General features: G+C 36.0%; 1 pseudogene across 1 annotated transcript in view; it reads left to right on the top strand.

Moving 5' to 3' along the window:
- The first annotated feature begins 4,986 nt into the window (after positions 1–4,986).
- The window catches only part of LOC143604328 (inactive glucose-1-phosphate adenylyltransferase small subunit 2, chloroplastic-like), a 34,043-nt pseudogene continuing 11,401 nt past the window's right edge, over positions 4,987–27,628 (top strand). Inside the window, exons 1-2 of the transcript XR_013148269.1 lie at positions 4,987–5,098; positions 26,912–26,948. The product of XR_013148269.1 is annotated as an inactive glucose-1-phosphate adenylyltransferase small subunit 2, chloroplastic-like (transcript). The remainder of the gene's footprint in view (positions 5,099–26,911; positions 26,949–27,628) is intronic.

Below are 27,628 nucleotides of genomic sequence, written 5' to 3'. Positions count from 1 at the left end.
AGATTGTGAGTACTGCAGTAAACTAGGTTGAGTCTAGTTTCTATAAAGTATAAATTCGTAATTTTTGGATAAGTGGAAGTATACTTTTATGATTTTACAAAGACGTGATGCAAAGCTGAGCTGTTAGACCTGCTGTTAGGTTATATTGTAAATTCTATATCTCATGAACTACGAGGCCAATTGGGTTGGTTCCACTTCTGGAAGTTGACTCACTGAGTTAGGAACCAAACCCAAGTGGTCTTGCATTTATTGGATTTTTCGTTTACCGGGAATTGCAAATAACATTCTGTTGTGCATGAATCTGACTGATATGAGTTTACTGTAGTGTTTTGATCATTATGAGAAATCTATATGGAATAAAAATAATATAAAATATGTTCTGGAAACCTAAGACATGTATGTTTCAGTGGTGATTTTTGGTGAATTAATTGAGATGATATGATCGGTGAAATAGTACAATCTTTCAAGTAGAAATTCTGTCATAACGAAACTAGCTGCTGAGTTGTATAGGAATGCATGAAATATGATAGTTTTTATATAATTGTTGTATTTTGACCAAAATACCCTTGCGGGGAATAGTTGCTAGTTTGATTGCCATGAATTGACCAAATTGCCCTTATGGGGAATAATGGTTAGTTAGTCTTTGTTTGTTGACCAAAATGCCCTTACGGGAATAATTGCTTGTAAGTATGTTATTAATACATGACACGAAAGTAATTGCTCACTCGTGTATTGTATCACAATTGTACTTGTTTAAATCACACACGGTTCACAAACGAAACACGAAACATGATACGTGCATAGGTATTATGTGCCGAGTCTAGAGACTCGTTAAACATTCCGACACTTAGAAAATCTCTTTGTTATTTTAGAACGCTAGAGAGTTTTCTACGACGCGCATCACTCGGTGATCTAATTTGGAATATTCTTCGCAAACAGTGAGTTCACTTACCCCGCTCTTTGAACTGTTTTCAAACGTTTTTCACTTGGGGGAGATAACATACTCCGATAAACGCATTTTTGAGATAAACACATATTTAAGATTTTGTTATAAATTATATATATCACTTGTAGAGGCTAAGCGGCACGTAACCCTTGAAGTCCCACGCATCGAACCGGTTAATATTTGGAATAGCGAGTCACTGTTGAGTAGTACTACTGGGTTTGACAAACCCCACCCGACGCTAAGCTCAACTGGAGGTTGAGTGGGTGTAATTTTGGCTAACACTTACCATGGTCTGGGTTGACCTGGTGACGGGCACTTGATAAACAGTCAGCTTCGGTCTCGAACCACTTAGTAATACTTGTTGTATAGATTAGCTACCTATCGATATATAATTTGACATAACATTATCTGGTAACACTTAAACGCTGTAACGTGGTTACACACTTAAATGCCGTAACGTGGTTACGCAAAACACTTAAACGCTGTAACGTGGTTACACACTTAAACGCCGTAACGTGGTTACGCAAAACACTTAAACGCTGTAACGTGGTTACACCCTTAAACGCCGTAACGTGGTTACGCAAAACTTTTAAACGCCGTAACGTGGTTACACAAAACACTTAACGAAAACGCTGAACTCGAACGCTAAACGATTTATCTTATATAACTTGTGAACTCACCAACCTCGTGTTGACCCCTTTTAGTATGTTATTCTCAGGTAGCCGAGGCGGGCGCGCGGTTTAGGAGCATGCATTAATGAAAACACTTTTATTCTGCAAACTTAATTTTAACAGTTACATTTGGTTTTAAGTCGTCCTGCGTGACGCAACTTTTGAATTAAGGTTTTACGCTTCCGCATTTACTTTCATTTAAACGTTTTTCTTTGGTTTAGTTATAACTAATGAATCCGATCCTGTCAGTTCACACCCTCTGACGGTAAAACTCCGTTAGTGGATTTTGAGGGTGTGACACAATAGCAACAAACCACTGCAAAACAGATTTCATCTTTCTCTTTCTTTGAACTTAAACCTATCTAGCTGTTGCTTCAGTCTGTCCTTCTTTATGTCTTTTAATTCAGTGTTTCCCTCAAAAATTTCTACAATGGCATCAAACATAGCCTTTGTAGTAGTGTGATGAGCCTCACTAGTCAGTATTTCCCAAGACAGACCTAATTTTAGCATGGACAGGGCTCTGTCATCTTTCTTCTTCAATTGTCTTTCAACAGTTTGGCTGTTGTTTATGCCATCTGGAACATATGATCCATTTTTTATGGAGTTCCTCATTTCCACATCATTGTAGCACACAGCAACTTCAAACATAATCATCCATTTGATATAGTTTTCATGTCCTAACAATCTAGGAATTTTGTTAGTAGACACCTCTTTTTCATCCACAGCTCCAGACATATTTTTGGTATTTTAAAAGTATTTTTTAAATGAAAAATTACTTAAACTATAAGAAACTTTTGAAAATTTTTAAAAAACAATCAGATCTGTGAAATAAATCCTCAGATCTGATGAATCTGGATGGATAATAAGAAAATATAGACACACAAAGAAAGAAATCAAGGTAAATCTGAGTGAAAAACACTTTTAAACCTTAATGAAACAGTAGATCTGAGAAAATGAAAAACAGGGCAACTAACGTCACAAATCAATGGAAAAGTTGTTAGCTGACGTCATTCTTCATATTCAAAATCAACAATTTTCAGCAATAGTTCTTCAAAAATGCAGCAATACAAGCTCTAATACCACTTGTCGGTCTCGATTGTCTAGCTCAATCACACTCATAACCCACACAAAAGTGTCGACAAGAAGGTTTTGAAATGCTACTTTTGTGAAACAACGAAGAATATCAAAGGCGGAATCAATGATACTCAAATGATTACTGACTAGGACAGAAAAGTAAACAAACACACGAATAAACTCTAAATATTTCCATTTATATTTTGAAGGATACAAAGAAAATCATTTAGGGTTTCTAGGTGAATTTTGGATTTATGGCAGCTTTTCTAGTACAAGATAAAGACAGGCGTCAAATCACAATATTCTTTCAGTGTCCGTTGTGTCATAGGCATGCCCTAAAGTTTCCTTAATAGGCCTGCCCTGTCACCTTCTAGAAACCCTAATCATTGATTCTTAACATATTTAAACATATTACAAAAGTTACTAAGTGTAAACAAGTCTTCGAGTAAGCTTTGCAGCTTTTGTCTTTGACGAGAAGACCTGGTAACCATTAAATGTGAGGGGGAAAAGTTCTCCGAGTAAGCTTTACTTAGAATATTTTCCTTAAAAAATATTCATCAAGCAAACTTCAATCTTCCTGATAATATCAAACATTGCTTGATATAAATCTTACGAGCAAACTTGTTCTTTAGAGATCCCTTCAACCTTTTGTTACTTAACTTATTTGAACAAAACCATGTGTGTTGGTGACACTATAGTTTGCTCGACGTCGAACCTTGGTCGTTGAAAGTCGTTAGAGCAATTTCTTCAGTATCTTTCTTCAAGCTTACTGGGACCACTTTTTATTAACAAACCTTGCTCGATCCACCAAAATACTTGGTTTTAGCTTGGTTTAGTCAAGAGTTTGCACTGAAACAAACCCTGCTTGACTTGAAGAACAATCTTGCCTAATGAAGAGTAGTTTGCTCGAACTTACACTTTAAGAAGAACTCCAGAAGATAACTTTGCTCAGTTTCTATACTTGGCTACTTTCCAAGGAGGTTGAGAAGATTTCAATCTTCCTTAGTAATTTTCTCATCCCAATACGTTACGAGGAAAAGCCTTTGATCGGATGATGATCGCCGGCACAAAAACCCCGGGTGATAACAAATCGTCTATCACCACTATATTAATCAAAAATAAGATTACAATGGTGGAAGCTTTGATCAGTGATTACAATAAATTCTAAGTGCGTGTATGTTGCTAATATTGTAGAGCAGAGTGTGTAATGGTCTGTGACCTAGCTAATCTTAGCTTCTTTAAATACCAAAATTAGATAACAAATATCATTATTTTTATCCTCTAATCAAGCCACTCCTTCAATGTAACCATTTCATGCATTGACCACGTTGTTTAATGACTTTAATTGCGAAATTATAGGTTATATTTGGTCACTAGCCGTTGTACCTGCCATAATATTATTATAAAAAAAACAACAATCATTGGTACGTAATAAGTACCGAGGATCCTTGATCCTGACATGATCTGGAATACATGCTAAGGATAACTGGTCTAGAACATATGCCAGGATAATGTATCCACAGCGTCAAATTTCCGTGCACTAACACAAAGCACAACATTGTAGCTTACCTTGAAAAAGATGATTCTAAGGTTGAAAAGTTCAAAGTGATCATGCCATTTTAAAATAGATCAAAGATTTAAAGCGATTACTGAAAGACGTAATGCTTATGAATCTATCATAACGACTTTCTGGATGCATGCGAAGTTGTATGATAAAGAGATACATTCTATAGTGCAAGAAGAGAAGATTGTGATTTTTGAAGACTCTATCAGAAGGGTTTTGGGTTTTGGAGATGAAGCGACTGATCCTGTTGCTCTTGATAAGAAGCTAGTAAAGAGTTGTTTCTTGAGGATGGGGTATTACGGTCCTTTGGTTTCGAACACTTATCAGAAGACTAGCAAAACACACAAGTTTCTTGTTGATATTTTTATTCATTGTGTTGGACATCGGAAGGAAGGATATGAATAAATTCATCAAAGCAATGTCAAAATGAACCAGAGAAGGAGTCAGGATATGGTGCATGAGAGTAACATATTGATGCAGTTACACGAGCTAGACAAGCTGAGGGTGCTAGCGTATGATAATTCAACATCCTGATTTGTTCACTTCTGATGGACGAGAGATCCTTAATGTGATTGAGCCTATAGTTCAATTTTTTAGGAGAATCATAAATCCAGTCGGGTGTAATATTGTTGATCCTTTGTCTGCTGATGACCAAACTTACAATCTTGATAATATCCTCACTCACCATCCAGATAAAACTCAAAAGGCAGGGTGCGGGTGTAGTTTACATCATGGTCGCCAAGAACATGCAAGTTGAACAAGATAAAGAGGAAGCTGAGCTCAAGGCACAATGTGAAGAAGCAATTAAAAGAGCTTTGTGGTTAAAATATCGATTCATGAAAGGTATAAGACCTATTTTAAGCCTCAAGAGAAGTCAAAGGCCAAATCATTTGAAGAAGTTCGGAAGGCTTATCGTAAAAAGTTCTTTAGCCTTGATGATTGATTTAGAATTTTGAAGATTGTGAAGATTTTGAAGACCATGACTAAGCAACATCCAAGGGGGTGTTTGTTAGTAATTAATGTTTATTGCTTAGGTCTTGTAGGTTTTGTACTGTATAAATAGCAGTGTGGAAAGTCATGTAATGTTGAAAGTAACTGAGTTATACGCCGGATAACTTATGCGGTGCATAACATATGCTTCGTATAAGATACACGACGTATAAGATTCAAGCTTGCCTATATATTAGATAGGTAACTTTACATATACGTTTTAGATTTTGGTCCATAGAATACATGTATAGATATTTTGTCATATTCACTTTGTACGCCACCGTTATCGATTAATATAAAGAAGTTAAAGAGATATCAACGTGTTTTTCACCTTTGTTATGAATTCTGCACATAGCATTTCCTAGTAAATCTCATTCTAAGTGTTCACTCACAACAATTCTTCGTTAAGCATTCACTTACGTCAATTCTACGTTCCTACAAGGCTTCTACAATGGTTTGTTTTGGTAATAGTTGTTGTCCGTGAGTTCATTTTTAACAATACAGGTTGAAAGATGTAGGTTCCCAGCCGGAACTACACAGGAGGGTGCGGAATACCCACGTAATACGATACGAGCGTAAGATATGTAATACGTTGAGACGATACACAAACACACGTTACAATACTAATAAACACGTTGTATTGCAACTCTTCAACACGTGATCTCGAATATCACTTACACGAACTGCCCAAAAATAAAAAAACTTTTTTTTAAACAAGCCGAAGTTAGGCATATATAGGCCTCGACAACTTCGCCTAACAGACTAGGCGAAGTTGTCTTAACTTCGCTTGTCCACAAGTTCGCTTACATCAGGCGAACTTGTGTGACACCATATCTAAAACCAAAACAACCAATCTAACACGATTACAGACACATACAAAACACTAGATACTGAACTACTGACATTATGCACCAACAGACTCCCCCTTGGTAGTAGCTTCATATCTCTATCTTCATTCACGTGTCTAGTAATCCCTAAAATCTCGTGTCACCCGTCTTCAAGCATGAACGCCCTGTCTAACACAAACCGAGACCACTCTCTGGTACTTCTTGGCTTCATCTTTCCATGCAGGAATATAGAATATCTTCTTATCGTTTAGCACCTGCAAGTCAGCTTGAGACTAGTTTACCAAGTGCATGGGATCATACACTCTCAGAACTTCTTGTTCATCTTCATCTTCCATAACCGCTTCAGCTGTTTGGCTATCAACATACCACCACTTTAGATTCTTTAAAACATCCTTAGGCATTGTCTTCATCGGCACTTCTTCCAAACAACGAACCGGCTTATATTTCATCACCATCCAAGGTTTGCCATCAGCTCGCATTCCTCTTTCCTTATCTTCAACTAGCTTCCCTTTCTGCGGCTTTAACAACTCAAACTTTTTCTCTTTCACACTTTCTTTCCACACAATCTTCCCAATAATTCTAGCCATATTATCATCACTTCTATTAATCAACCCCAATTTAGCCAAATCCTTCACCTCACACTCAGGCAAGGTATTGAGAGATCTCAACATCCTCTTAAAGTACTGAATCCCATCAAAGCGTTTCATCACAAATAACCTCAACTGCTCATCATACAGCCAACAAATAATACCCTTCTTCGACTCAGCATACCCTTTGATATTGTAACTCTTTTTGAACATTGTCGGAACCGCTGGCTTCTTTGTCTTAACAAACCACTGGGCGTAGCCTTCTTTCCATCTCGGCTGTTCTTCCCACTCAGACTCATCTGACACATCCATATCTTGACTCACATTACTTTTGTCAACGTCTGGAATATCATGTTCTACACTGTCATCCACAATCTCTCCCTCTTCAATCTCACTATCAATCACAATCTGTTCTCCTATCTTTTCTATCTCCTCAACAGGTAACATATCATCATCACCCACAACATCATCATCCAACATTTCTTCATCATCCACAACCACAACATCTTCACCACCTGATCCACCTGTTGTACCAGTTGACTCCCCCTGAGATGTGGAAGTCCCAAGAGTTTGTTCAATTCTTGGCAACTCACCACCTGCACCTTTCGATGCATTGGGATCATCGTCTCTATCATGACTCTTCTTTGTTCTCAACTCGTCGCCCTTGCAGCTCGTCTCCCCCTGAGATGCTAAGAACTGCTTTAGAGCATCAAAAAGTTTACCATGTTCAACAAGGAGGGACGATTGGATCTTATTCTCTGCTACAAGGCGCTGGACAGCTTGAGTCTGGATTAGATTGATTCTTGACTGTTCAGCAACGACCCGTTCAAGAGCAGCTATCCTTTCATAATCGGATAAGGTAGCATCAAAATCAAACCGCATATGAGAAACGTCTTGAGCATAAGGTGGAGGTATTCCCAAACTAGCTGGAGTGTCAGAAACAGACTGAAAAGTAACCGCGGGTGGTATTGTGACAGATAACCCCGCAGTAGCAACCAACGTCGACTCAACAAATCATGCAACAACCTCCGATGGAGTAAGAGTAGGAGGTGGCAAGGAAACTATCTCCGGAGCCGAAAACTGAAACGTGGTTGGTGGAATACCAAATGATGATGATGTTGTCACCACGGGAACACTGGAGGTGATCGGTACTGTTACAGTCATCGAAGCCGGAACCATGGTCATACCAGATAACGAGGGTGGAGAGAAACAAACCACCCTTGAGCTTTCACCAGCTCCCGAACCCTCACCAGTTCTGGCCCTCTTTGATCGACGTATCAACTGGTCACTCCTCCTCAAAGTCAGATTCACTGTCATCTGAGTCTTTCTTTCTCTTACCATGTATTCTTTCTTGTGTGACCAGAATCTGTCGTGCTTCAGCGATATCGCCAGCGGAGGAGTCAGAGTCGGTTCTCTCAGAATCTGTTATAGACGTAGCTACCATCGAAACATTCACACCAGATGCCTCAGCTTCTGGTGCTTGAACCTCTGCAGCTGGATCAATCTTCTCCATATCAAAGAACCCTTGGCCACCAAAATCAGCTTCAAGATCTACCTGTTCCTCTGGATATGCAACAGGATCAGCAGGCAAAGCCTGCTGTACCACAGGTGGTGGTTGAGGAACATCAGCCTGTTGCTGTGTCGGGTCCCGAAATTCATCTCCACGAGGAGCAATATAAGCAGGGTTCACCAAATAACCAAATAATGGAGTGTGCCACGGACGAAGCTCTGGTTTGCTGCGTGCGCTTGACGACCTACATTACGCAAAGATACTCTTACTTACACTCTCAACATAACGGATGGGACGTCGTTGAGGTAGCATAGGTGCTACATGATTCAAAATCATCTGTAAGAATCTGGGGCACATTAAAAATCTCTCACGAGCGACCGTGCGTCTCTGACGATCGATTTCATAAAACACCATCTGACTGAAGCTGTAGGGCTTGTTGTGAGTCAGGGCTGTCATTGAAGGCTGCATCGTTGCCCCCATACCGTCAGTACCAGCTTTACGACCCGACATGCACACAATCATCACGTGCATCAGAAAACGCCACTGATCCAGCAAGAATCCCTTTCGCCTTTGAGTGTCACCCAAAGAACCCGAATAGACCATACGTAAAAATGCACCATCTCTGTATGGAGCTGAAAAATCTGTAGGATCATCTCTAGTTTCAGTCCCGAACTGCAAAGCAACTCTGATCTGATCTGCTGAGAACTGCACCTCCTGATTGTTCACTGTGGCGCGCATAACCGGAGGCTCAACTCTACAGTCATATTCTACCGTTCGCCAGAAATCTTCAATATTCGGTAGAGATGTGGGGAGATTTGTAGTAATAGCGTAAAAAATACGTGAGCGAACTAGGAAGGAGATGATCTCGCGATAATCGTCGATACCACTAGCATCCGGATCCAAAGTAATGTACATGTTGTGACCCGGAAAGAACTGTCGGTTGTTTTCACCACCTTCGTCACCACCAGCACCACCAGCTCCTGCTACAGCAGCCATATCTGCACAACAAACGGTCTGAGTTAGAACATCGACAAAGCAGATCATAACTTCGCTTGGTACCATAAGCGAAGTTATGATAACATCTTATGTGCAGGCGAAGTTAACCATATGGTGAAGTTGAGTACAACTTCGCCTTAAACATAACTCCGCCTGATAACAAACTAGAACTTTTAAATTAAATAAGATTAGCAGCAGGCGAAGTTATGCATAAGGCGAAGTTGAGTATAACTTCTCCTAACCCTAACTTCGCCTGAGAACAACCAGACTAATTAATTAATTAATTAATTATGAGCAGGCGAAGTTATGCCTAGGGCGAAGTTGAGAACAACTTCGCCTAAAGTTAACTTCGCCTGAATCTGAAACGGCGTAAAACAGAGGTCCGATCATGGTTTGTTTGGTGTTTTTGTGATTGAAAACATGAAAAGATGTTACTATGGAGATCTAGACAATTTACTGAGTTACGAACATATTAGAAACAGATTGGTTTATTAATTGTTTAAAAGTTAGCATAAACAATGTCACACATCGAATCACCACGACCCTTGATTATCACCATTAGTATGAATTACATGTAATACCGAGCCTACACACCTTTAACAGGGATTGGAAACAGATAATACGGATTCAAGGATTAAGTATGCCGAGGGTTAGGAGTATATATAAGTTCGCCGAGGGTTTGACCAGGTTGACCCTTATATAGGTTTGAAAATGCAAGGGCGAAGTTAACCTTAACTTCGCCCCTGTGACAACTTCGCTGGTCAACAGATTATCATTAACTTCGCTCAAGGTCAACCATGGTCAACTTCGCCTCTTTACAAGTTCGCCTAAAGTGTACTCGGAAGCAAAGTGTGCTCGGAAAACAAAGTGTACTCAGAAAACAAAGTGTGCTCGGAAGTAAAGTCTACTCGGAAAGCAAAAAACTTGTATTTTTCAATTTTTAACTTGCACAAAGTGTACCCGGAAGCACTTTCCTAGCACAAAGTGTACCCGGAAATCAAAACACTTGTGATTTTCAATTTTCAACTAGCACAAAGTGTGCTCGAAAGTAAAGTCTACTCGAAAAGCAAAACACTTGTATTTTTCAATTTTTAACTAGCACAAAGTGTACCCGGAAGCACTTTCCTAGCACAAAGTGTACCCGAAAATCAAAACACTTGTGATTTTTCAATTTTCAACTAGCACAAAGTGTGCTCGGAAGTAAAGTGTGCTCGGATTACTTAGTGCTCGAAAACAAAGTGTGCTCGGATTACTTAGTGCCTTTTCATTTTCTTTCACATAACACCAAGCATGCTCAGGAGCAAAAGTGTGCTCGGGAGCAAAAGTGTGCTCGGTAGCAAGGGTGTGCTCGGGAGTACTTGTGATTTTTTATTTTCTTTCACTTAACACCAAGCATGCTCCGGAGCAAAAGTGTGCTAGGAAGCAAAAGTGTGCTCGGTAGCAAGGGTGTGCTCGGGAGTACTTGTGATTTTTCATTTTCTTTCGCTTAACACCAAGCATGGACAACTTCACCTCTTTACCTTAACACAAGTTCGCCTAACTTAATTTACAAAACAGGACCTTATAAATTTGATCAAAGTACAACTGTCTTTTAAAATCCTCCGTTAAAGATTTAAACTTTACGATCAAATAACCAAGTGACCAAGTTTTAAACCATAAAACAAAATATGCATGTGAAAATTGTAGTAAGTAAATAAAAGGGATCAAATTTCAATCTTGACGAGAACCTGCATGTTTTAGAAAAGATCCGAACAGGAATCATACTAATTAAGTGGCTGTCACATAGATCCATGTTCAGCGGTATTGTGACATAAAGACAGGTTGTAAGCAGATATAAAACTTAGTATGGTTTTCATCGCTTCTGTGATACGGATTAGGTTCAATTAAGCTCAAAATTTAGATGGACATCATATGAGAGATTGTGATGCCTCCTATCTATTTTCAAAGCGTATTTGGCTTTCCCCAAGTCACCCCGAGTTGACCTTGACCCGTAGTGTCTGATTAAATAGTAAGTACATATTGATCTTTAGAGTCTTCTTCCCGTTCTCTTTCTTGCCTCTTGGTTGATATTTGAAATAACATAAGCTTCAAAAAGGCTTAACAACATTTTTTTTTAAATAAAGATATTAATACAGCTTCAAATAGTAGACGACTGCAAGTCCCGAATCTGGATCACTGCAGGTACTTGACACACCATCTTCTCGGGAATCAGAACACTCACGGGCTCGTGTATGACAGGGTAATCACTTTTCTGCCTATCATTCGGAAAGATGTATATGGAGACATGCACAACTCAGAATGATTCTCCACATTAAATCGAGGAGATTTAGTTTGTATCACTTCTACTTTTACGCACCATATAAAGCTACCATAACTTACAATGGTTGTTCTAGAGTCTTTTAGGCCTAATAACTTCACCAGTTAAGCACACAGAATTAGTTTTTCTATCACTTTCCATGGTTGGATCAATTTTCTTTTAAACATTGTATTGAAACTTCTTACGAAGTTATAGACCTGAAAAATTATATCATCTCCCCTAAAAAAAATTAAATTATATCGCCCCGATCAAGTCAAAGTCTTCAGGTAAACGGCTATCCTGAAGATCCACTGGATCAGCTGGACCGACCACATACGAGTACGTGTCCTTCTAACTAAGTATAAACGACTACTTCTCAGCGAAAGAATAAAAACCCATCATAAACCGCCTCGGTCACTTTCAGTCATTTGGTTAATGGCTATCCTCATAATCTACTAGTAGAAGTAAGGACCAAACATATCCGAAGATGTATCCTTCAAACTGAAGCAACCGACATAATTCTAAGCGATAGTGATGTTTTTTTTTTAAGAAAAACGGAAAACAAGGTTACTCGGGATTGATCATCCCATTAAGTTCAACAAGATTTTGAAAACGGGATCGGTCAAACGCTTTAGTAAAAAGATCGGCGAAATTATCCAATGAATCAACCTTTTCTAGCACAATTAATTTCTTCTCAGCACAATCCCGTATAAAATGATGACGAATGTCAATATGTTTAGTTTTGCTGTGTTTGAAGGGATTGTTAGTTACTGAGATTGTAGCAGTGTTATCAATGCAAATAGGGGTTTGAGTGAAATTCAGACCGTAATCGCGCAATTGCTGTTGTATCCAAAGAACCTGGGAGCAGCAGTTCGATGCTTCAATTCTTCTACAAAATTCACCTTCTCTAACTTCATTTTTCCATTCGTCACAGTTCCAATACCACTGATTCTACCTCCATTCTCTCCAGCGAAACTAACCCTACCACCTTGAACAGGTTTCCAATCACGTAACAAATTCTTATTACCAGTCATGTGCCGGGAACAGCCACTATCCACAACCCACAAATTGTTTACAGCCCTGTTCGACTGTTCCTGCACAATTAGAGAAAAAGATTAAAATCTGGGGACCCAAGACCTACTGGTCTTGGGTCAATTAAATCTATCGACCGGCATCTGATGTGCGAAAATATATATAAATAAAACAAAAGTCGCAACTAAGCTTTAAAAACCAAACAATCTATCCTAGTTTACACAAATGGCAAGTGTACCGGTCGCGTATAGCAAAGATGAGGAAAGTCCGGATATCGAACTCGAAGACACGTGAAAACGTTTATAATTTAAACTCTAACCAAGACTTACCAAAATATTTAATTGATTTATTTTAGAATTTAATTTAACTACTTAACTTAACTGAATGAAAACTTTTAACAAAACTTTGAAAACTTTGACTGCAGTGATAAAAACGTCTACCTAGGAATGAATCATGTTGATAGAAATAACAAGACAACGGATTGAAAATATTCAAGACACCGGTTATAAAAGATGACACAACTAAAACTTGTTTAAGAAAGTCAAATTACCTCTCAGTCTCTCTAACAAACTCTAACTTATTTTAGTTGATTTTAAAGAATAAACCGGAAAAACAATTATTAACGTATTCAAATGACGACTCACCTCTCAGTCTCACCGACACACTAGCCTAATGGAAACGAATACTACGTCACCAAGGATAGAGGAACAATTTAACTTAACCCAAATTAAACCAACTAATTGCACATAAACACTCAAACTTGACAAGACAAAAACCCGCTCTCGCGCGGTCTTAATTCTAACAAGTAAAAACAACGAGACAATATTACTTCTTATCACCTCTCGGTCTCAAAGAAGGTGTATTTTAACTGATTTTAGATGATTATATTACCCACTTATCCCTACGGTTGTACACCCCGCAAATAAACCCTAAACACCAAGTCAAGAGTTTAACAAGCAATAAATTAACCAAAACCAATTCAATTAACTAATGCAAGAGGATTATAAGTAATAACAAATAAAACACAGCCATCACACACAATCTAATTTATGGTTTAGTTAAACTTTACATCAATAATTCAAGTCTTGAACATTAACAACCCATTAAACAAGTCAAAACCACTCAACAATCATCTATCCTAGGTAGAACCAGCAAGTTTAGCCTAACATAGATTTTGGACAGCCATGCATACTTAAGAAAAACATCATAAACATCAACTTAAACATGATTAAACTCATTCAGGATCCAAACAATATCAATCACAAGACAAACTATCAATCAATTGCAAAACAATTCAAAGCAAAAGACCAAATCAATAAAGTTAGGGTTCTTGAACAATAAGTAAAGTTTATGAGTGTTTTACTATCAAGTATGGCTGAGATCTATGCTTGTTATTGACCCCTAGCAGCTGCACAAGATCACCCTTGATGTTATCCTTCCTCTCCGGCCATCACAACCCCTCAGCCGCCGTCCTTTTTTTCTTTTTTTCTTGCTGCCCTGTTGTTCCGATCGCAACCTGCCCTAGTTAGGGTTTTAGGTTTTTTTTTCTTTTGTATTTCGGGATTATGATGGAATGAATGGCTGGAAACTTCATTAATCAACTTAATATAATATTATATAAGGCCTTTAAGATGTGGGCTTGGGTCGGGCTTTGACTTATAAGTTTGAAAGTTGAACAATTAAGCCCCTAAACTCTTCAATTTAACTCCTTTTTCCACCAAACTTCATCACCTACAAGAAAACAATCATCTTTGTAATATCAAGCATAAACAAACCATAAAACTTAATAATTAAACTAAAAATCAATTAAAACATGATAAAAATGATACGGAAAGTAAGTGTGTTTCACTACACATCAGCATCCAGCACTTTGGTTGCCCAAAGTCAGTTTGAGAATGATTTCTGTAAGTTCTGAAAGGAAACCTTCTCGAGGATTGACTATGAGGCCATCCAAACCTTAGTGAATTAACTGAGTTATAATTGTTGGTTTGGTTGTTAACTGGGAAAAACTGAGACCGATTTCTTTGAAATCTTGGATTAGTCCAATATCTGAAATTTGATGAGTTCGCAATCTTACCCGTATTATAATTAAAATTCCTTTTATTCTCAGTTTTCGAAGGCCTCATACCTCTAAATATTCTCTGGTTTAGAGGACAATCAGCAATAAGGTGTCCTATTTTATTGCATCTGAAACAACTTCTGTGTTCAACTTTCGTCTCAACAGTTGTTGCAGATGTCGAGGTTGCATTACTACCCGTTTGTCTAACATATGGTGGGACGAACGGGTTTAGGAAGAATTCTTTTCATCAGGCTTATATTCCTCCACACATTTTAGTAACACTACCTCTTCTTTTATCTCACCCGATTCGAATGACTTGTCCGAATTTGATGAGACAGAACTAGGAACAGAAATCTCAACATTGGAAATTGGCTTACTCGTTTCGCTCTTATTAACTTCAGGTTCTTTAGTCGAAATTTTGACTGGAACTGTCTGACTAATCTCAACATCAGCAGATTTCTGATTACTAGGATTATAGGTATAGTTATTGTTATACGGTGGTGGAACTTCAGAAAATCCAATTCCCCCTTTGTTAACTGGGGAACGTTGAACACTTATGATGTGATCAAGCATTGCTGAAGAGTTTCTAAATTGTTCAATTTTTCTGTTTAGTTCCACCACTTTTACCTGGTAATCAGCTATCTGTTTATCTCTTTCAGCAATCAGTTTGGTTTTTTCTTCTAACACTTGATAACTAAGATCAATTACTTGTATTTTATCAGCTAGACTTACTTTAAGATTTCTGATATCCTTTTCACTAGCTTTTATTTTTACCGAATAACTGTTTTCTCTAGTTTTAGTGTAGTGATGATCTTCTTTTAACGTTTTAAATTGTGCATCCAAACTAATAAACTGGTCAGTTACTGTTTTCAATTGTTCAGACAGATTTTCACATTGTATACAATGAGGTTCAGAACTTACTCAGAGAGTTGATCGTTCACTTCTGCCATATATGCTTGATTTTCTCCCGTCTCCCGCTCACTTCCTCCAGTTTCGATGTTTACCAAATTAGCATGTTCGAACACTTCCTCAACTTGTATATTCCAGTTGTATCCACCATTCTGTCTAGATACCATAGCTCTATTCTCACTACCACCCCCATGCTGTTGTGCAGGCCTGTTCTGACTTCGTTCGACTCTCTCATTTGTACATTCCTTAGCAAAGTGACCATTCTGTTGACAGTTGTAACATCAAACCTTTGATTTATCAAACCCTGGTCTTTCTCCAACGAACTTTCTACCTGTTTTCTTCATGAATCTCTTTACCCTTCTTACTATCATAGCCATCTGCCACTTCAGATCCATCTCCTCCAAATCATCAGCATCGATCTGATCATATTCTTCATCCAAAGTTGCAGGGTCGACTATTTTACCTTTGATGTAGTTCTCATAAGATGCAATGAAGGATGCATAAAGAGCAAACTGTTGTTCAGCTGATTTAACACTCATGGGCATCTGTGAGTAGTTGTAGCTCGGAACATTAGACGAGAAATTTCCAGTTGTGGCTTGAGGTTTTGAATGATTACTACCTCCAGCTACGAAACATACGTCGCCATCCATATTGAGAATCACATGACCATCACGAGTTGAGTTTGAATTTGATTCTCCCTTTGAGTAGTAGGTAGAGGATTCTGACTTTGAACTTGAACTTGAAGTGACTTTCGCACCATACATTCCCGGATCCTGAACCTGATCAGTTGGTGTCTCCTTCCGAACCATGTTAAGTTCAAAATTTCGTAACTTATTGACTGCTGTTTCCAAATCAATATTGGAAAATTCTTTATCCTCTCTCATCAAAACCGTATACATTTCCCATTTCGGTGGAAGAGCATCAAGAAGTTTCTCTACTATCTCTTCTTCTTTGTATTCAATGGAGTAATTACTGAGTTCGGTCATCAAGTGATAATATCTTGTGATAATATCGTCAAGTGATTCATTTTTCAAGTACTTGAATACAGAGAATTGGGTTTTTATCAGCTTTGTCTTGGAAGCACGTATCCCCACATTACCTTCATAACGATTTTCTAGTGCTTCCCATAGCTCTCTAGCAGTTTTGTACTTCTTGAAGGTATGAAGAATCTCTTATGGAAGAGCCATGGTTATTGCTGCATGAGCTTTACTCTCTGCCTCATACATTTTCTTTTCCTCCTCTTCCATCTTACTGTACTTCTTAATTTGATCACGACCTTCAAACAAGGATGTTGGTGGAATGTATCCATCTTGAATGCAAACCCACATCTTAGCGTCTTGATACTTTCACGTACTGTTCAAACCGATCTTTCCATGCAACGAAATCGGTACCCTTAAGCATTTTTGGAGCTTTAGTTGCTGAACCAGCTTCAACCTTCATTTTTACCAGTTCTGTAATGTTTATCGAAGTCATAGTTGAAAGAAACACGTCTCGAAATACAAAGAAAGTATTTAATTTTTCTTTATTTTGAACAGTGATTAGATGGCGAAGTTGTGCTTAACTTTGCTTGAGCTTAACTTCGCCTGCTTAACTTCGCTGCTTCTTCCTATATTCGTTTGTCCTTAACTTTGCTTGCACTATAACTTCGCTTAACAACTTAACTTCGCTTAACTTCCCAACTTCGCTTTCTCTATAACTTCGCTTAAACCTTATAAGTTCGCTTAAACCCTACAAACGATGACGGCAACTTCTCCTGATGAACACGAGGTTTTTGCAGGTTTTAATTTGACGTATTGCGAGGTATGTGAAGGTATAATGGGTTATATTTGATGGTGGGAGATGGGTAAGACACAAAAACTAGGTATTTCAACGTAAACTCGTTCCGCGAATAGTCAAACAGAACGATCTTGACACCCGTGTGATAATCCCGAACCACACAATCACGAGGAGCAAAAGCTCTGATACCAATTATAGGTTCCCAGCCGGATCTACACAGGAGTATCTCGTAACACGAGGGTGCGGAATACCCATGTAATATGATACGAACGTAAGATATATAATACGTTGAGACGATACACAAACACACATTACAATACTAATAAACACGTTGTATTGCAACTCTTCAACACGTGATCTCGAATCACTTACACATACTGCCCAAAAAAAAACTTTTTTTTAAGCAAGCCGAAGTTAGGCATATATAGGCCTCGACAACTTCGCCTAACAGACTAGGCGAAGTTGTCTTAACTTCGCTTGTCCACAAGTTCGCTTACATCAGTCGAACTTGTGTGACACCATATCTAAAACCAAAACAACCAATCTAACACGATTACAGACACATACAAAACACTAGATACTGAACTACTGACATTATGCACCAACAAAAGATATTGACAATGTCTGAAAGGTATTATAGGTTTAATGTGGTTAAAAGTGTTAGATTAGGGAATGTTTGGGATTGAGTTTGAAAAATGTTTATTGGCTTATCGGCTTTTTCAAAAACTCATTTTGAAAAGCCTGGAATTGGGGCTTTTAGAAAACTGTTTTTTAACCCTTTCAAAAAGCGAAAATAAAAAAAAATTGTGATTGCCAAACACATTTTGGCTTATTAGTTTTTGAAAACATCTAAATATCGAGATGGATAACCTTAAATAGTCAAAAGTAGGTTCAGAAGTTTTGAAATATTCAAATTCGCATTGGATTTTAAATGTATCATTTTGACAATGATTAGTAGTTTGTATTAGTTTACTTGCCATGTCAGTTGCATTATGAAACTTTTTATGTTATATTTATATCCATTTGATTATTACTGTTCACTTAGTGGTTGTTTTTTCTTGAACACATTTGAGCGCAGACAGTGTTTTGGCTTTTGTCTGTGATTTTATTGGTTGTCGGGTAAAGCTTTGTTTAACAGCTATTTGAGTTGTTTTCTAGGGTTAGATGGTTAAATTAAATTAAGTGAAAATGTGAATCGGATTTACAATGGGTCTAGTAATGCTTTTTTAGGGCGAAATGCAGTTTGTGCCAATGATTTTATTCTATTTTGCATAGGAGATTGTTAACACGATTCTTATGTTTTCTGGTTGTGAGTTTGTGTTTGTTATATGTAGTTAGGGTATGAATTTGGTTGTAAGTAACTCTGATACATGAGATTATAGTTATTCGTGTGTGTATATAATTAACGTTCTTTTTCTATATAATTAACATTCATTTTATGGCTCATTTGTGACATAATGTAGCATTTTTATATAACAATTAAAGCATAAATTTTGTTTTGAGATTGCATACACAATCACAAATGCTCCATCTCCATTGCAACCAACTTCAAGTGATCTGATATGTTATATATATATATAGTACATCTTGTGTCTAAAACAATAACAGTTTTTGCTATATATTTACTGCTTTAATGGAACGTTAATCGTTTTCAGAGTTATTAAATGACAAGAACATCAATTTCGGCTATTGCCAATCCCATCAGATTCTACCATGGTAAGTCTATACCAATAAAGGTAATATTACTAAACCCTAAATCTTTTTGTTTTGTTATATTATATATGTAAACCTATAAACAACCCGAATGAACACGAACATGTAGCCATTGTTCGTGTTCATTGATTTAACTTTAAACAAACACTTCATCGGACAAATATTTATTTTCATGTTCGTCGATTAAAAAATAAACATGTTTTTGTCCATTTATGTTTGTTCATTAATAAGCTAAACGAGCATAGGTTAACAAATATAAATGAACATATATGAACAAATGTAAATGAACACAAAGATAAATGAACACTATAGAATTAATTACTATGAATATGTAAAATATAATTTGTAAAATACAAATATTATTTAATTATTTTCTATTGATATGTAAACAAATGTTCATGAACAAACGCAACATGATGTTCATATTCATCAGTTTAATTCAACGGAACAAAACCCAAAGTTAAATGAACATAATAGAACAAACATAAATGAACACAAATGAACATTCCGTACAATCAAGAATATTATAATCAGCCTATTTCATAAACAAAAATATCGTTGCAGGAAAGACGAACGGACAAATCCATCTTAAATCAAATAAAATGCACTATCAAGCCTAAAATTCAAATCTGAAACAACAAAATGTTGGATCATATTAATTGATAAGGAAAAATGTCAAACTTAAAGTGGAGACAAAAATGAGAAATGTGAGAATGATTTATGGCCAAAAAAATCTATCAAAAATATCAAGAAAAATAATTAAAAAACACATAACTTAAAGTATAAATAAAAAACCGGAAAGGTATAAAAGTTATAATAATGATTAAATAAATAAATAAAATGTTTCTCATGTCTTACTCGTTCAAAAAAAAACCCTGAAAAAAGACATAATAATGAAATATTTATTTGGTTATATATATATATATATATATATATTATGATTGCTAAGAGTTTACTTTATATTACAGATGACTTTATCACATGCCGTTGATATCCCCAACTCCGAGAGCGGCACCCATGGAGCACCCTTTGCCCCAATCGATCCCTCACCCGCCTTTGATTTGTCTCATCCCGTACCAACTTTTCTGGGAGCTCACCCAGGTGAGAGCTCGCGAAAAAGGGCAAGGGATGACTATGAGGCGAATCCCGCCTTCTTTGTTCCACTCGTCATAGAGGCACCCCCACCGCCCCCTCATGGAAAGGGAAAGGAGTTAGGAAATATCCCAACTGTATTTGAACAAAACCAAGTGTGCTGGTGACACTTTAGTTTGCTCGAGGTTGAACCTTGCTCGTTGAAAGTCCTTAGAGTAATTTCTTCAGTATCTTTCTTCAAGCTTGCTGGGACCACTTTTTATTAACAAACCTTGCTCGATCCACCAAAATACTTGGTTTTAGCTTGGTTTAGTCAAAAGTTTGCCCTGAAACAAACTCTGCTTGACTTGAAGAACAACCTGGCTTAATGAAGTGTAGTTTGCTCGAACTTACACTTTTAGAGGAACTCCAGAAGATAACTTCTCAGTTTCTATACTTGGCCACTTTCCAAGGAGGTTGAGAAGATTTCAATCTTCCTTAGTAATTTTCTCATCCCAATACGTTACGAGGAAAACCCTTTGATCGGATGATGATCGCCGGCACAAAAACCCCGGGTGATGAGAAATCGTCTATCAGCACTATATTAATCAAAAATAAGATTACAATGGTGGAAGCTTTGATCAGTGTTTACAATAATTGCTAAGTGCGTGTATGTTGCTAATATTGTAGAGCGGAGTGTGTAAGTGTCTGTGACCTAGCTGATCTTGGCTTCTTTAAATACCAAAATAAGATAACAAATATCCTTATTTTTTAGCCTCTAATCAAGCCACTCCTTCAATGTAACCATTTCATGCATTGACCACGTTGTTTAATGACTTTAATTGCGAAATTATAGGTTAGACTTGGTCACTAGCCGTTGTACCTGCCATAATATTAATATAACAAAAACATCAATCATTAGTAAGTTATAAGTACTGAGGATCCTTGATCCTGACATGATCTGGAACACATGCTAAGGATAACTGATCCAGAACATATGCCAAGATAATGTATCCACAGCGTTAAATTTCCGTGCACTAACACAAAGCACAACATTGTGGCTTACCTTGAAAAAGAGGATTCTGAGGTTGAAAAGTTCAACGTGATCATGCCATTTTAAAAGAGATCAAAGATTTAAAGAGATTACTGAAAGATGTAATGCTTATGAATCTATCATAACGACTTTCTGGATGCATGCGAAGCTGGATGATAAAGAGATACATTCTATAGTGCAAGACAAGTAGATTATGATTTTTGAAGACTCTATCAGAAGAGTTTTGGGTTTTGGAGATGGAGCGACTAATCCTGTTGCTCTTGATAAGAAGCTAGTAAAGAGTTGTTTCTTGAGAATAGGGTATTACGGTCCTTTGGTTTCGAACACTTATCAAAAGACTAGCAGACCACACAAGTTTCTTGTTGATATTTTTATTCATTGTGTTGGATATGGGAAGGAAGGATATGAATAAATTCATCAAAGCAATGTCAAAATGAACCAGAGAAGGAGTCAGGATCTGGTGCATGAGAGTAACAGATTGATGCAGTTACATGAGCTAGACAAGCTGAGGGTGCTAGCATATGATAATTCAAGGATCTACAAGGAAAGGACGAAAAGCTTCAAACTAGACAACATCCTGATTTATTCACTTCTGATGGATGAGAGATCCTTAATGTGATTGAGCCGATAATTCAATTTGTTAGGAGAATCATAAATCCAGTCGGGTGTAATATTGTTGATCCTTTGTCTGCTGATGACCAAACTTACAATCTTGATAATATCTTCACTCACCATCCAGATAAAACTCAAAAGGCAGGGTGCGTGTGTAGTTTACATCATGGTCACCAAGAACATGCAAATTGAACAAGATAAAGAGGAAGCTGAGCTCAAGGCACAACGTGAAGAAGCAATAAAAGAGCTATGTGGTTAAAATATCGATTCATGAAAGGTGTAAGACCTATTTGAAGCCTCAGGAGAAGTCAAAGGCCAAATCATTTGAAGGAGTTGAAGGCTTATCGTAAAAATTTCTTTGGCCTTGATGATTGATCTGAAATTTTGAAGATTATGAAGATTTTGAAGACCATGACTAAGCAACATACAAGGGTGTGTTTGCTAGTGATTAATGTTTATTGCTTAGGTCTTGTAGGTTTTGTATTGTATAAATAGCAGTGTAGAAAGTTATGTAATGTTGAAAGTAAATGAGTTATACGCCGGATAACTTATGCGGTGCATAACATATGCGTCGTATAAGATACACGACGTATAAAATTCAAGCTTGCCTATATATCAGATAGGTAACTTTAAATATACGTTTTAGATTTTGGTCCATAGAATACATGTATAGATATTTTGTCATATTCACTTTGTACGCCACCGTTATCGATTAATATAAAGAAGTTAAAGAGATATCAATGTGTTTTTCACTTTTTTTATGGATTCTGCACATAGCATTTCCTAGTAAATATCATTCTAAGTGTTCACTCGTGACAATTCTACGTTAAGAGTTCACTTACGTCAATTCTACATTCCTACAGGCTTCTACAATGGATTTTTTTGGTAATAGTTGTTGTCCGTGAGTTCAGTTTTAATATTACAGATTGTAAGATATTGACAATGTCTAAAAGGTAATATAGGTTTAATGTGGTTAAAAGTGCTAGATTAGGGAATGTTTGGGATTGAGTTTGAAAAATGCTTATTGGCTTATCGGCTTTTTCAAAAGTCATTTTGAAAAGCCTAGATTTGGGGCTTTTGGAAATTGTTTTTTAACTCTTTCAAAAAGCTAAAATAAAAAAGATTTTTGTGATTGCCAAACACATTTTGGCTTATTAGTTTTTTGAAAACATCAAAAGCCAATAAGCATTTTTCAAACTCAATCCCAAACATGCTCTAAATATCGAGATGGATAACCTTAAATAGTCAAAAGTATGTTCAGAAGTTTTAAAATATTCAAATTCGCAGTGGATTTTAAATGTATCATTTTGACAATGAGTAGTAGTTTGTATTAGTCTACTTGCCATGTCAGTTGCATTATGAAACTTTTTATGTTAGATTTATGTCCATTTGATTATTACTGTTCACTTAATTTAGCATGATTGGTTGTTTTTTCTTGAACACATTTGAGCTCAGACAGTGTTTTGGCTTTTGTCTGTGATTTTATTGGTTGTCGGGTAAAGCTTTGTTTAACAACTATTTGAGTTGTTTTCTAGGGTTAGATGGTTAAATTAAATTAAGTGAAAATGTGAATCGGATTTACAATGGGTCTAGTAATGCTTTTTTAGGGCGAAATGCAGTTTGTGCCAATGATTTTATTCTATTTTGCATAGGAGATTGTTAACACGATTCTTATGTTTTCTGGTTGTGAGTTTGTGTTTGTTATATGTAGTTAGGGTATGAATTTGGTTGTAAGTAACTCTGATACATGAGATTATAGTTATTCGTGTGTGTATATAATTAACGTTCTTTTTCTATATAATTAACATTCATTTTATGGCTCATTTGTGACATAATGTAGCATTTTTATATAACAATTAAAGCATAAATTTTGTTTTGAGATTGCATACACAATCACAAATGCTCCATCTCCATTGCAACCAACTTCAAGTGATCTGATATGTTATATATATATATAGTACATCTTGTGTCTAAAACAATAACAGTTTTTTATATATTACTTCTTTAATGGAACGTTAATCGGTTCCAGAGTTATTAAATGACACTTGTGTTAAAATCAACTAGAAGTACTAGGATGCATGAAACTTGATTAACTTAAGCAAACAAGAATTTGTGTTAAAAATTACTAACAAAAGAAACTTTTTAAATTGAAAAAGAGGTTTTGTAAGATTGGTTTGATAAGTGAACATAATCTTGTATAAGTAATTAAAGACTTGTGGTTTGGATTACTTTAATAAACTCTATTGTGAAAATTTTCGGGATAATAATAAGATTTGTAAAAATGCTACTTACTAGTAATAGTAACTTTGTTAATAGGTAAATGGAAAATCTAGGAACAAGTGTTTAATAAATTGTTAAAAGTTTTCTATCAAACTAGTTGAATGAGATAGAAATAAGTTACATTTAAATACATTTGAAAGCTTGAATTAAATGGAAGTTGTTAAAATAACCGATTTTGCTAAATATAGAAACTTTGTTGTTAAAGAACCAAGAATGTTTTTGTTTAAAGGATGATAATGGGATGGATTAGAACTATATTATGGGCTGTTAAGATCTGGAAAGTTTGGTATATAAACACCTTGTAGAGATTATAGAAACAACATGCTCATTATATTGATAAAAGCTTAAGCTAAGGCTTGAGCATGTGTAATGAAAGATTTGTTTTGTGTGCATACTTGGTGCTAGATGATCAAACATGAATTTGATGACATGTTACTTGTTATTATATGTATAATTTTTGTACCAAATGGTTTAGTTTTGACATTATGACTTATATAGCTTGTCGGTAACATTAACGGTCGAAAAGTTTGACTTTTAACGTAAAGCGACATGAGTTTTTGGAACTGAATTAAAACAGCTCCTAAAGTCATGATATTCTTATATTTAACATAAGTTAAAGTATAAGAGAAGTCAAATGTAGAAAAACTTAAACTAACACTATTCGTGTCGCGAAAACCGACACGAAAACATTAAAATGAGTATCTTTATGAAATCGGTAACAAAAATGAAAACCATATCATTGTTATTGAAAAACTAAAGAAATATGATTAAAAACTATATAAAAAGTGTTTTTGATAATTTAAAACTAAAAGTTTTCACAAAATGACAATGTTCGTTTTTAAGTTCGAAACCGACGAAACCGGCAATACCGACTATAATAGAGTCAAAATTCTAAATAAAAAATAAAACTTAAATTTTTCAGTACACTACAGCAACTAAAGTAAATAATTTTTACAAATTATAATATTTAATTTAAATTATTAAATAAAACAATTATTGGTTGATTATTACTTGTTTATATTTTAAGTGTGTATTTATAGAATTATAAGTTAGTAACTCTATGTGTTGTGTGCTTGTGTGAACTTTTAGATTAAGATTATATATAAATATATAAGTATATATATATAAAATAGTAAACCAATTTTTGGTCAAACCTGAACTTAAAATTAACGAACGTGTATTAATATAGGACATGAGCAGTTGGACACCTACCAAAATCGAAAGTGAGTTTTTCCTCCCAAAAGCATATTATATATCTATATTCGCATTTATATATATGTTTTGAAAACTCATTATACTTTACAAATTGTCGTTATTGTGGGATGAATCAATTTGGTTAAATAACTGTTAATTGAATTGATGGCACAGAAATGTTGGTAGATCTATCGGGGTGACGCCCCCCACTTCCATTCGCGTTAGGTTACAAGTGGGAATATTTCGAGTATGGTATGTTTCGAGTCATCAGATTGGTAGCCATACACGCGTTGTATTCTTAGCTAGTTTACAACTAACGCTTTTTGTGCTTAAAGGTAAAATGCGGGTTTCGTTATTGTGTTGTACCGTGTAAAGATCGGTACTGTTGGGAGCATAATAGCCGTACACTATTATATTCATGTGTTATTTATATATAAATTGTCTATGTTTATATAATAAGTTTTTCTCGGGAATAACTCACCAACATTCGTGTTGACCCAAAGAGTATTTAAAAGTGTTTTACAGGTATGGGACCGTAATGTAGTTTCTATAACAAAAACTATGTAAACTCTGATGTTTATTAAATATGTTTAATATTATATATTAAACGTTGTGTTATTATGATTGGCTATCGATTAACAACTGTCACCGCCCGAAAATTTGTTTAGTTGTAAAGACTTCCGTTGAAATTATTGTTATGAGGTTTTTGGGGTGTGACAATATAATATATATATATATATATATATATATATATATATATATATATATATAATAGATATTAGAGAGAGAATGTTGAGATGTTGAAAAATAAAAGTTTTACAATGTATAATGCTTGATGTACAACTCACCATTGCATGTTTAAACCAACCCTTAAATCCATAAATGCTTCAAGCTACGACGCGGGCATCTCAAACTATATTCAAAATTCAAATTTAACACTCTGAATCTCAAACACAGATTCTGTTGTCAAACCCTCAAACCTAGCAGCGGCGATGGTGAGAATCGTTCATTCTCCGGTGACTCGAAAACACCACCAAAATCCCCTATGAAAGTGATAATCGTTCCATCATGTGTCGCTCAATAAAGAACCCTAAATCGATGGTCGCACTCAAACTCATCATTGGCTGGGCTAGCAAGGTAGGGCATATTATTGAATCTTGTTGTCAATGTTTTTAATTGCAAATGATATTCAACAAACCCTAATTTTATATGACGAATTTTAAACTCAAGCACGCCAACATCCTTAGCCTCCTTCTGAATTTGTTTATCGACATGAATTGGGGATGCATTTAGGGTTTATGTTCCACATCTCACCTATTTCAGTATGTTATCTCACCTATTCATTTTTCAAATTGTCAAACTGATTTGAAAGCAATCCAGTCAAGTTGGGTTAAGAAGCAAGAAAGTCGCATTCTTCGTTTCAATTCTGGTACCAATAGCAGAAACTAAGGGTTTCAAGTTTCAATCTCACAAAGTCATGATATGAAATTCCATTCCAATTGTATGTGAAGTGGAATTTTCATGTTATCATTTGACTAGCAGGTTCATAGATGATAACATTTTAAATCACTATTAGGGTTATGATAATTTGTTTGTTTTACAAAAATTGGGTTTAGTTGTGGCGAATTGAGGCAATAGATAATTCTTTGAGTAAGCATTCTATGTTATATTCTCTTTAATATTTCTGTTAAATTAACATTACAGTTATGATAGTTTGTTTGTTTTACAGGAATTGTGTATGTCACAGGCAATAAAAAGTCATTTGAGTAAGTATTCTGTATGTACCAGATTTATGTCAAGTCTTAATTTTGTTGTCACTGTCACAATGATATTTAAATAATTTGTATATACATGTTTGTATCTTTCTGATGCTTATGTGTGTGTGTATACATATATGCAACAAAAAGAAAATGAAGTGAGATAACATCTAAGAAGAATAACACAAAGACTAAGATTAGCCATAAAGTCATGCGAAACCTATATGCAGGTACTTTGTGTTTATCATCTTCGACATTTATCCATATAAGATTCTTTATATCAAGTGAGTGATTTCAGGTAACAGGAAGCGGGCTTGCGGGCTTGGTTACAACAAAAGGGATTGAAGTATGCAAAAAGGGGGAAAAAGAAAGATAAAAAATTGATTTCAAGCTATTATTAGCTCTAATTTATGTAAGTTAAGGCTTATAATGATAATAAAGATTCGGCTTCGAACCGGTATGTTTGCTTTCCCTTTCCCTCACAAGTATATGACTAAGACTTTAATTTTGACATGAAATTTTATGTTATATATGCGGTGGCGGTTAGCAGCAGGAACAAGCTTGGGCTATTGTTATTCTGGCAGCTGCTTACGACGAATTTTGGTTCAACTGTTAGCTATGGCAAGCGCTATGAAATTGTTTGGGAATGAGTCAACTTAGTCAATCGGCTGACCAGATCACATTTGTAA

This window comes from Bidens hawaiensis, unplaced genomic scaffold (genome assembly GCF_021521415.1).
Source record: "Bidens hawaiensis isolate Kalapana, Puna unplaced genomic scaffold, B.hawaiensis_p1.1 tig00064752_1, whole genome shotgun sequence".
NCBI lineage: Eukaryota > Viridiplantae > Streptophyta > Magnoliopsida > Asterales > Asteraceae > Bidens > Bidens hawaiensis.
The sequence above is the reverse complement of the archived record's forward strand: the minus strand, read 5'-3'. Positions and strand labels throughout refer to the sequence as shown.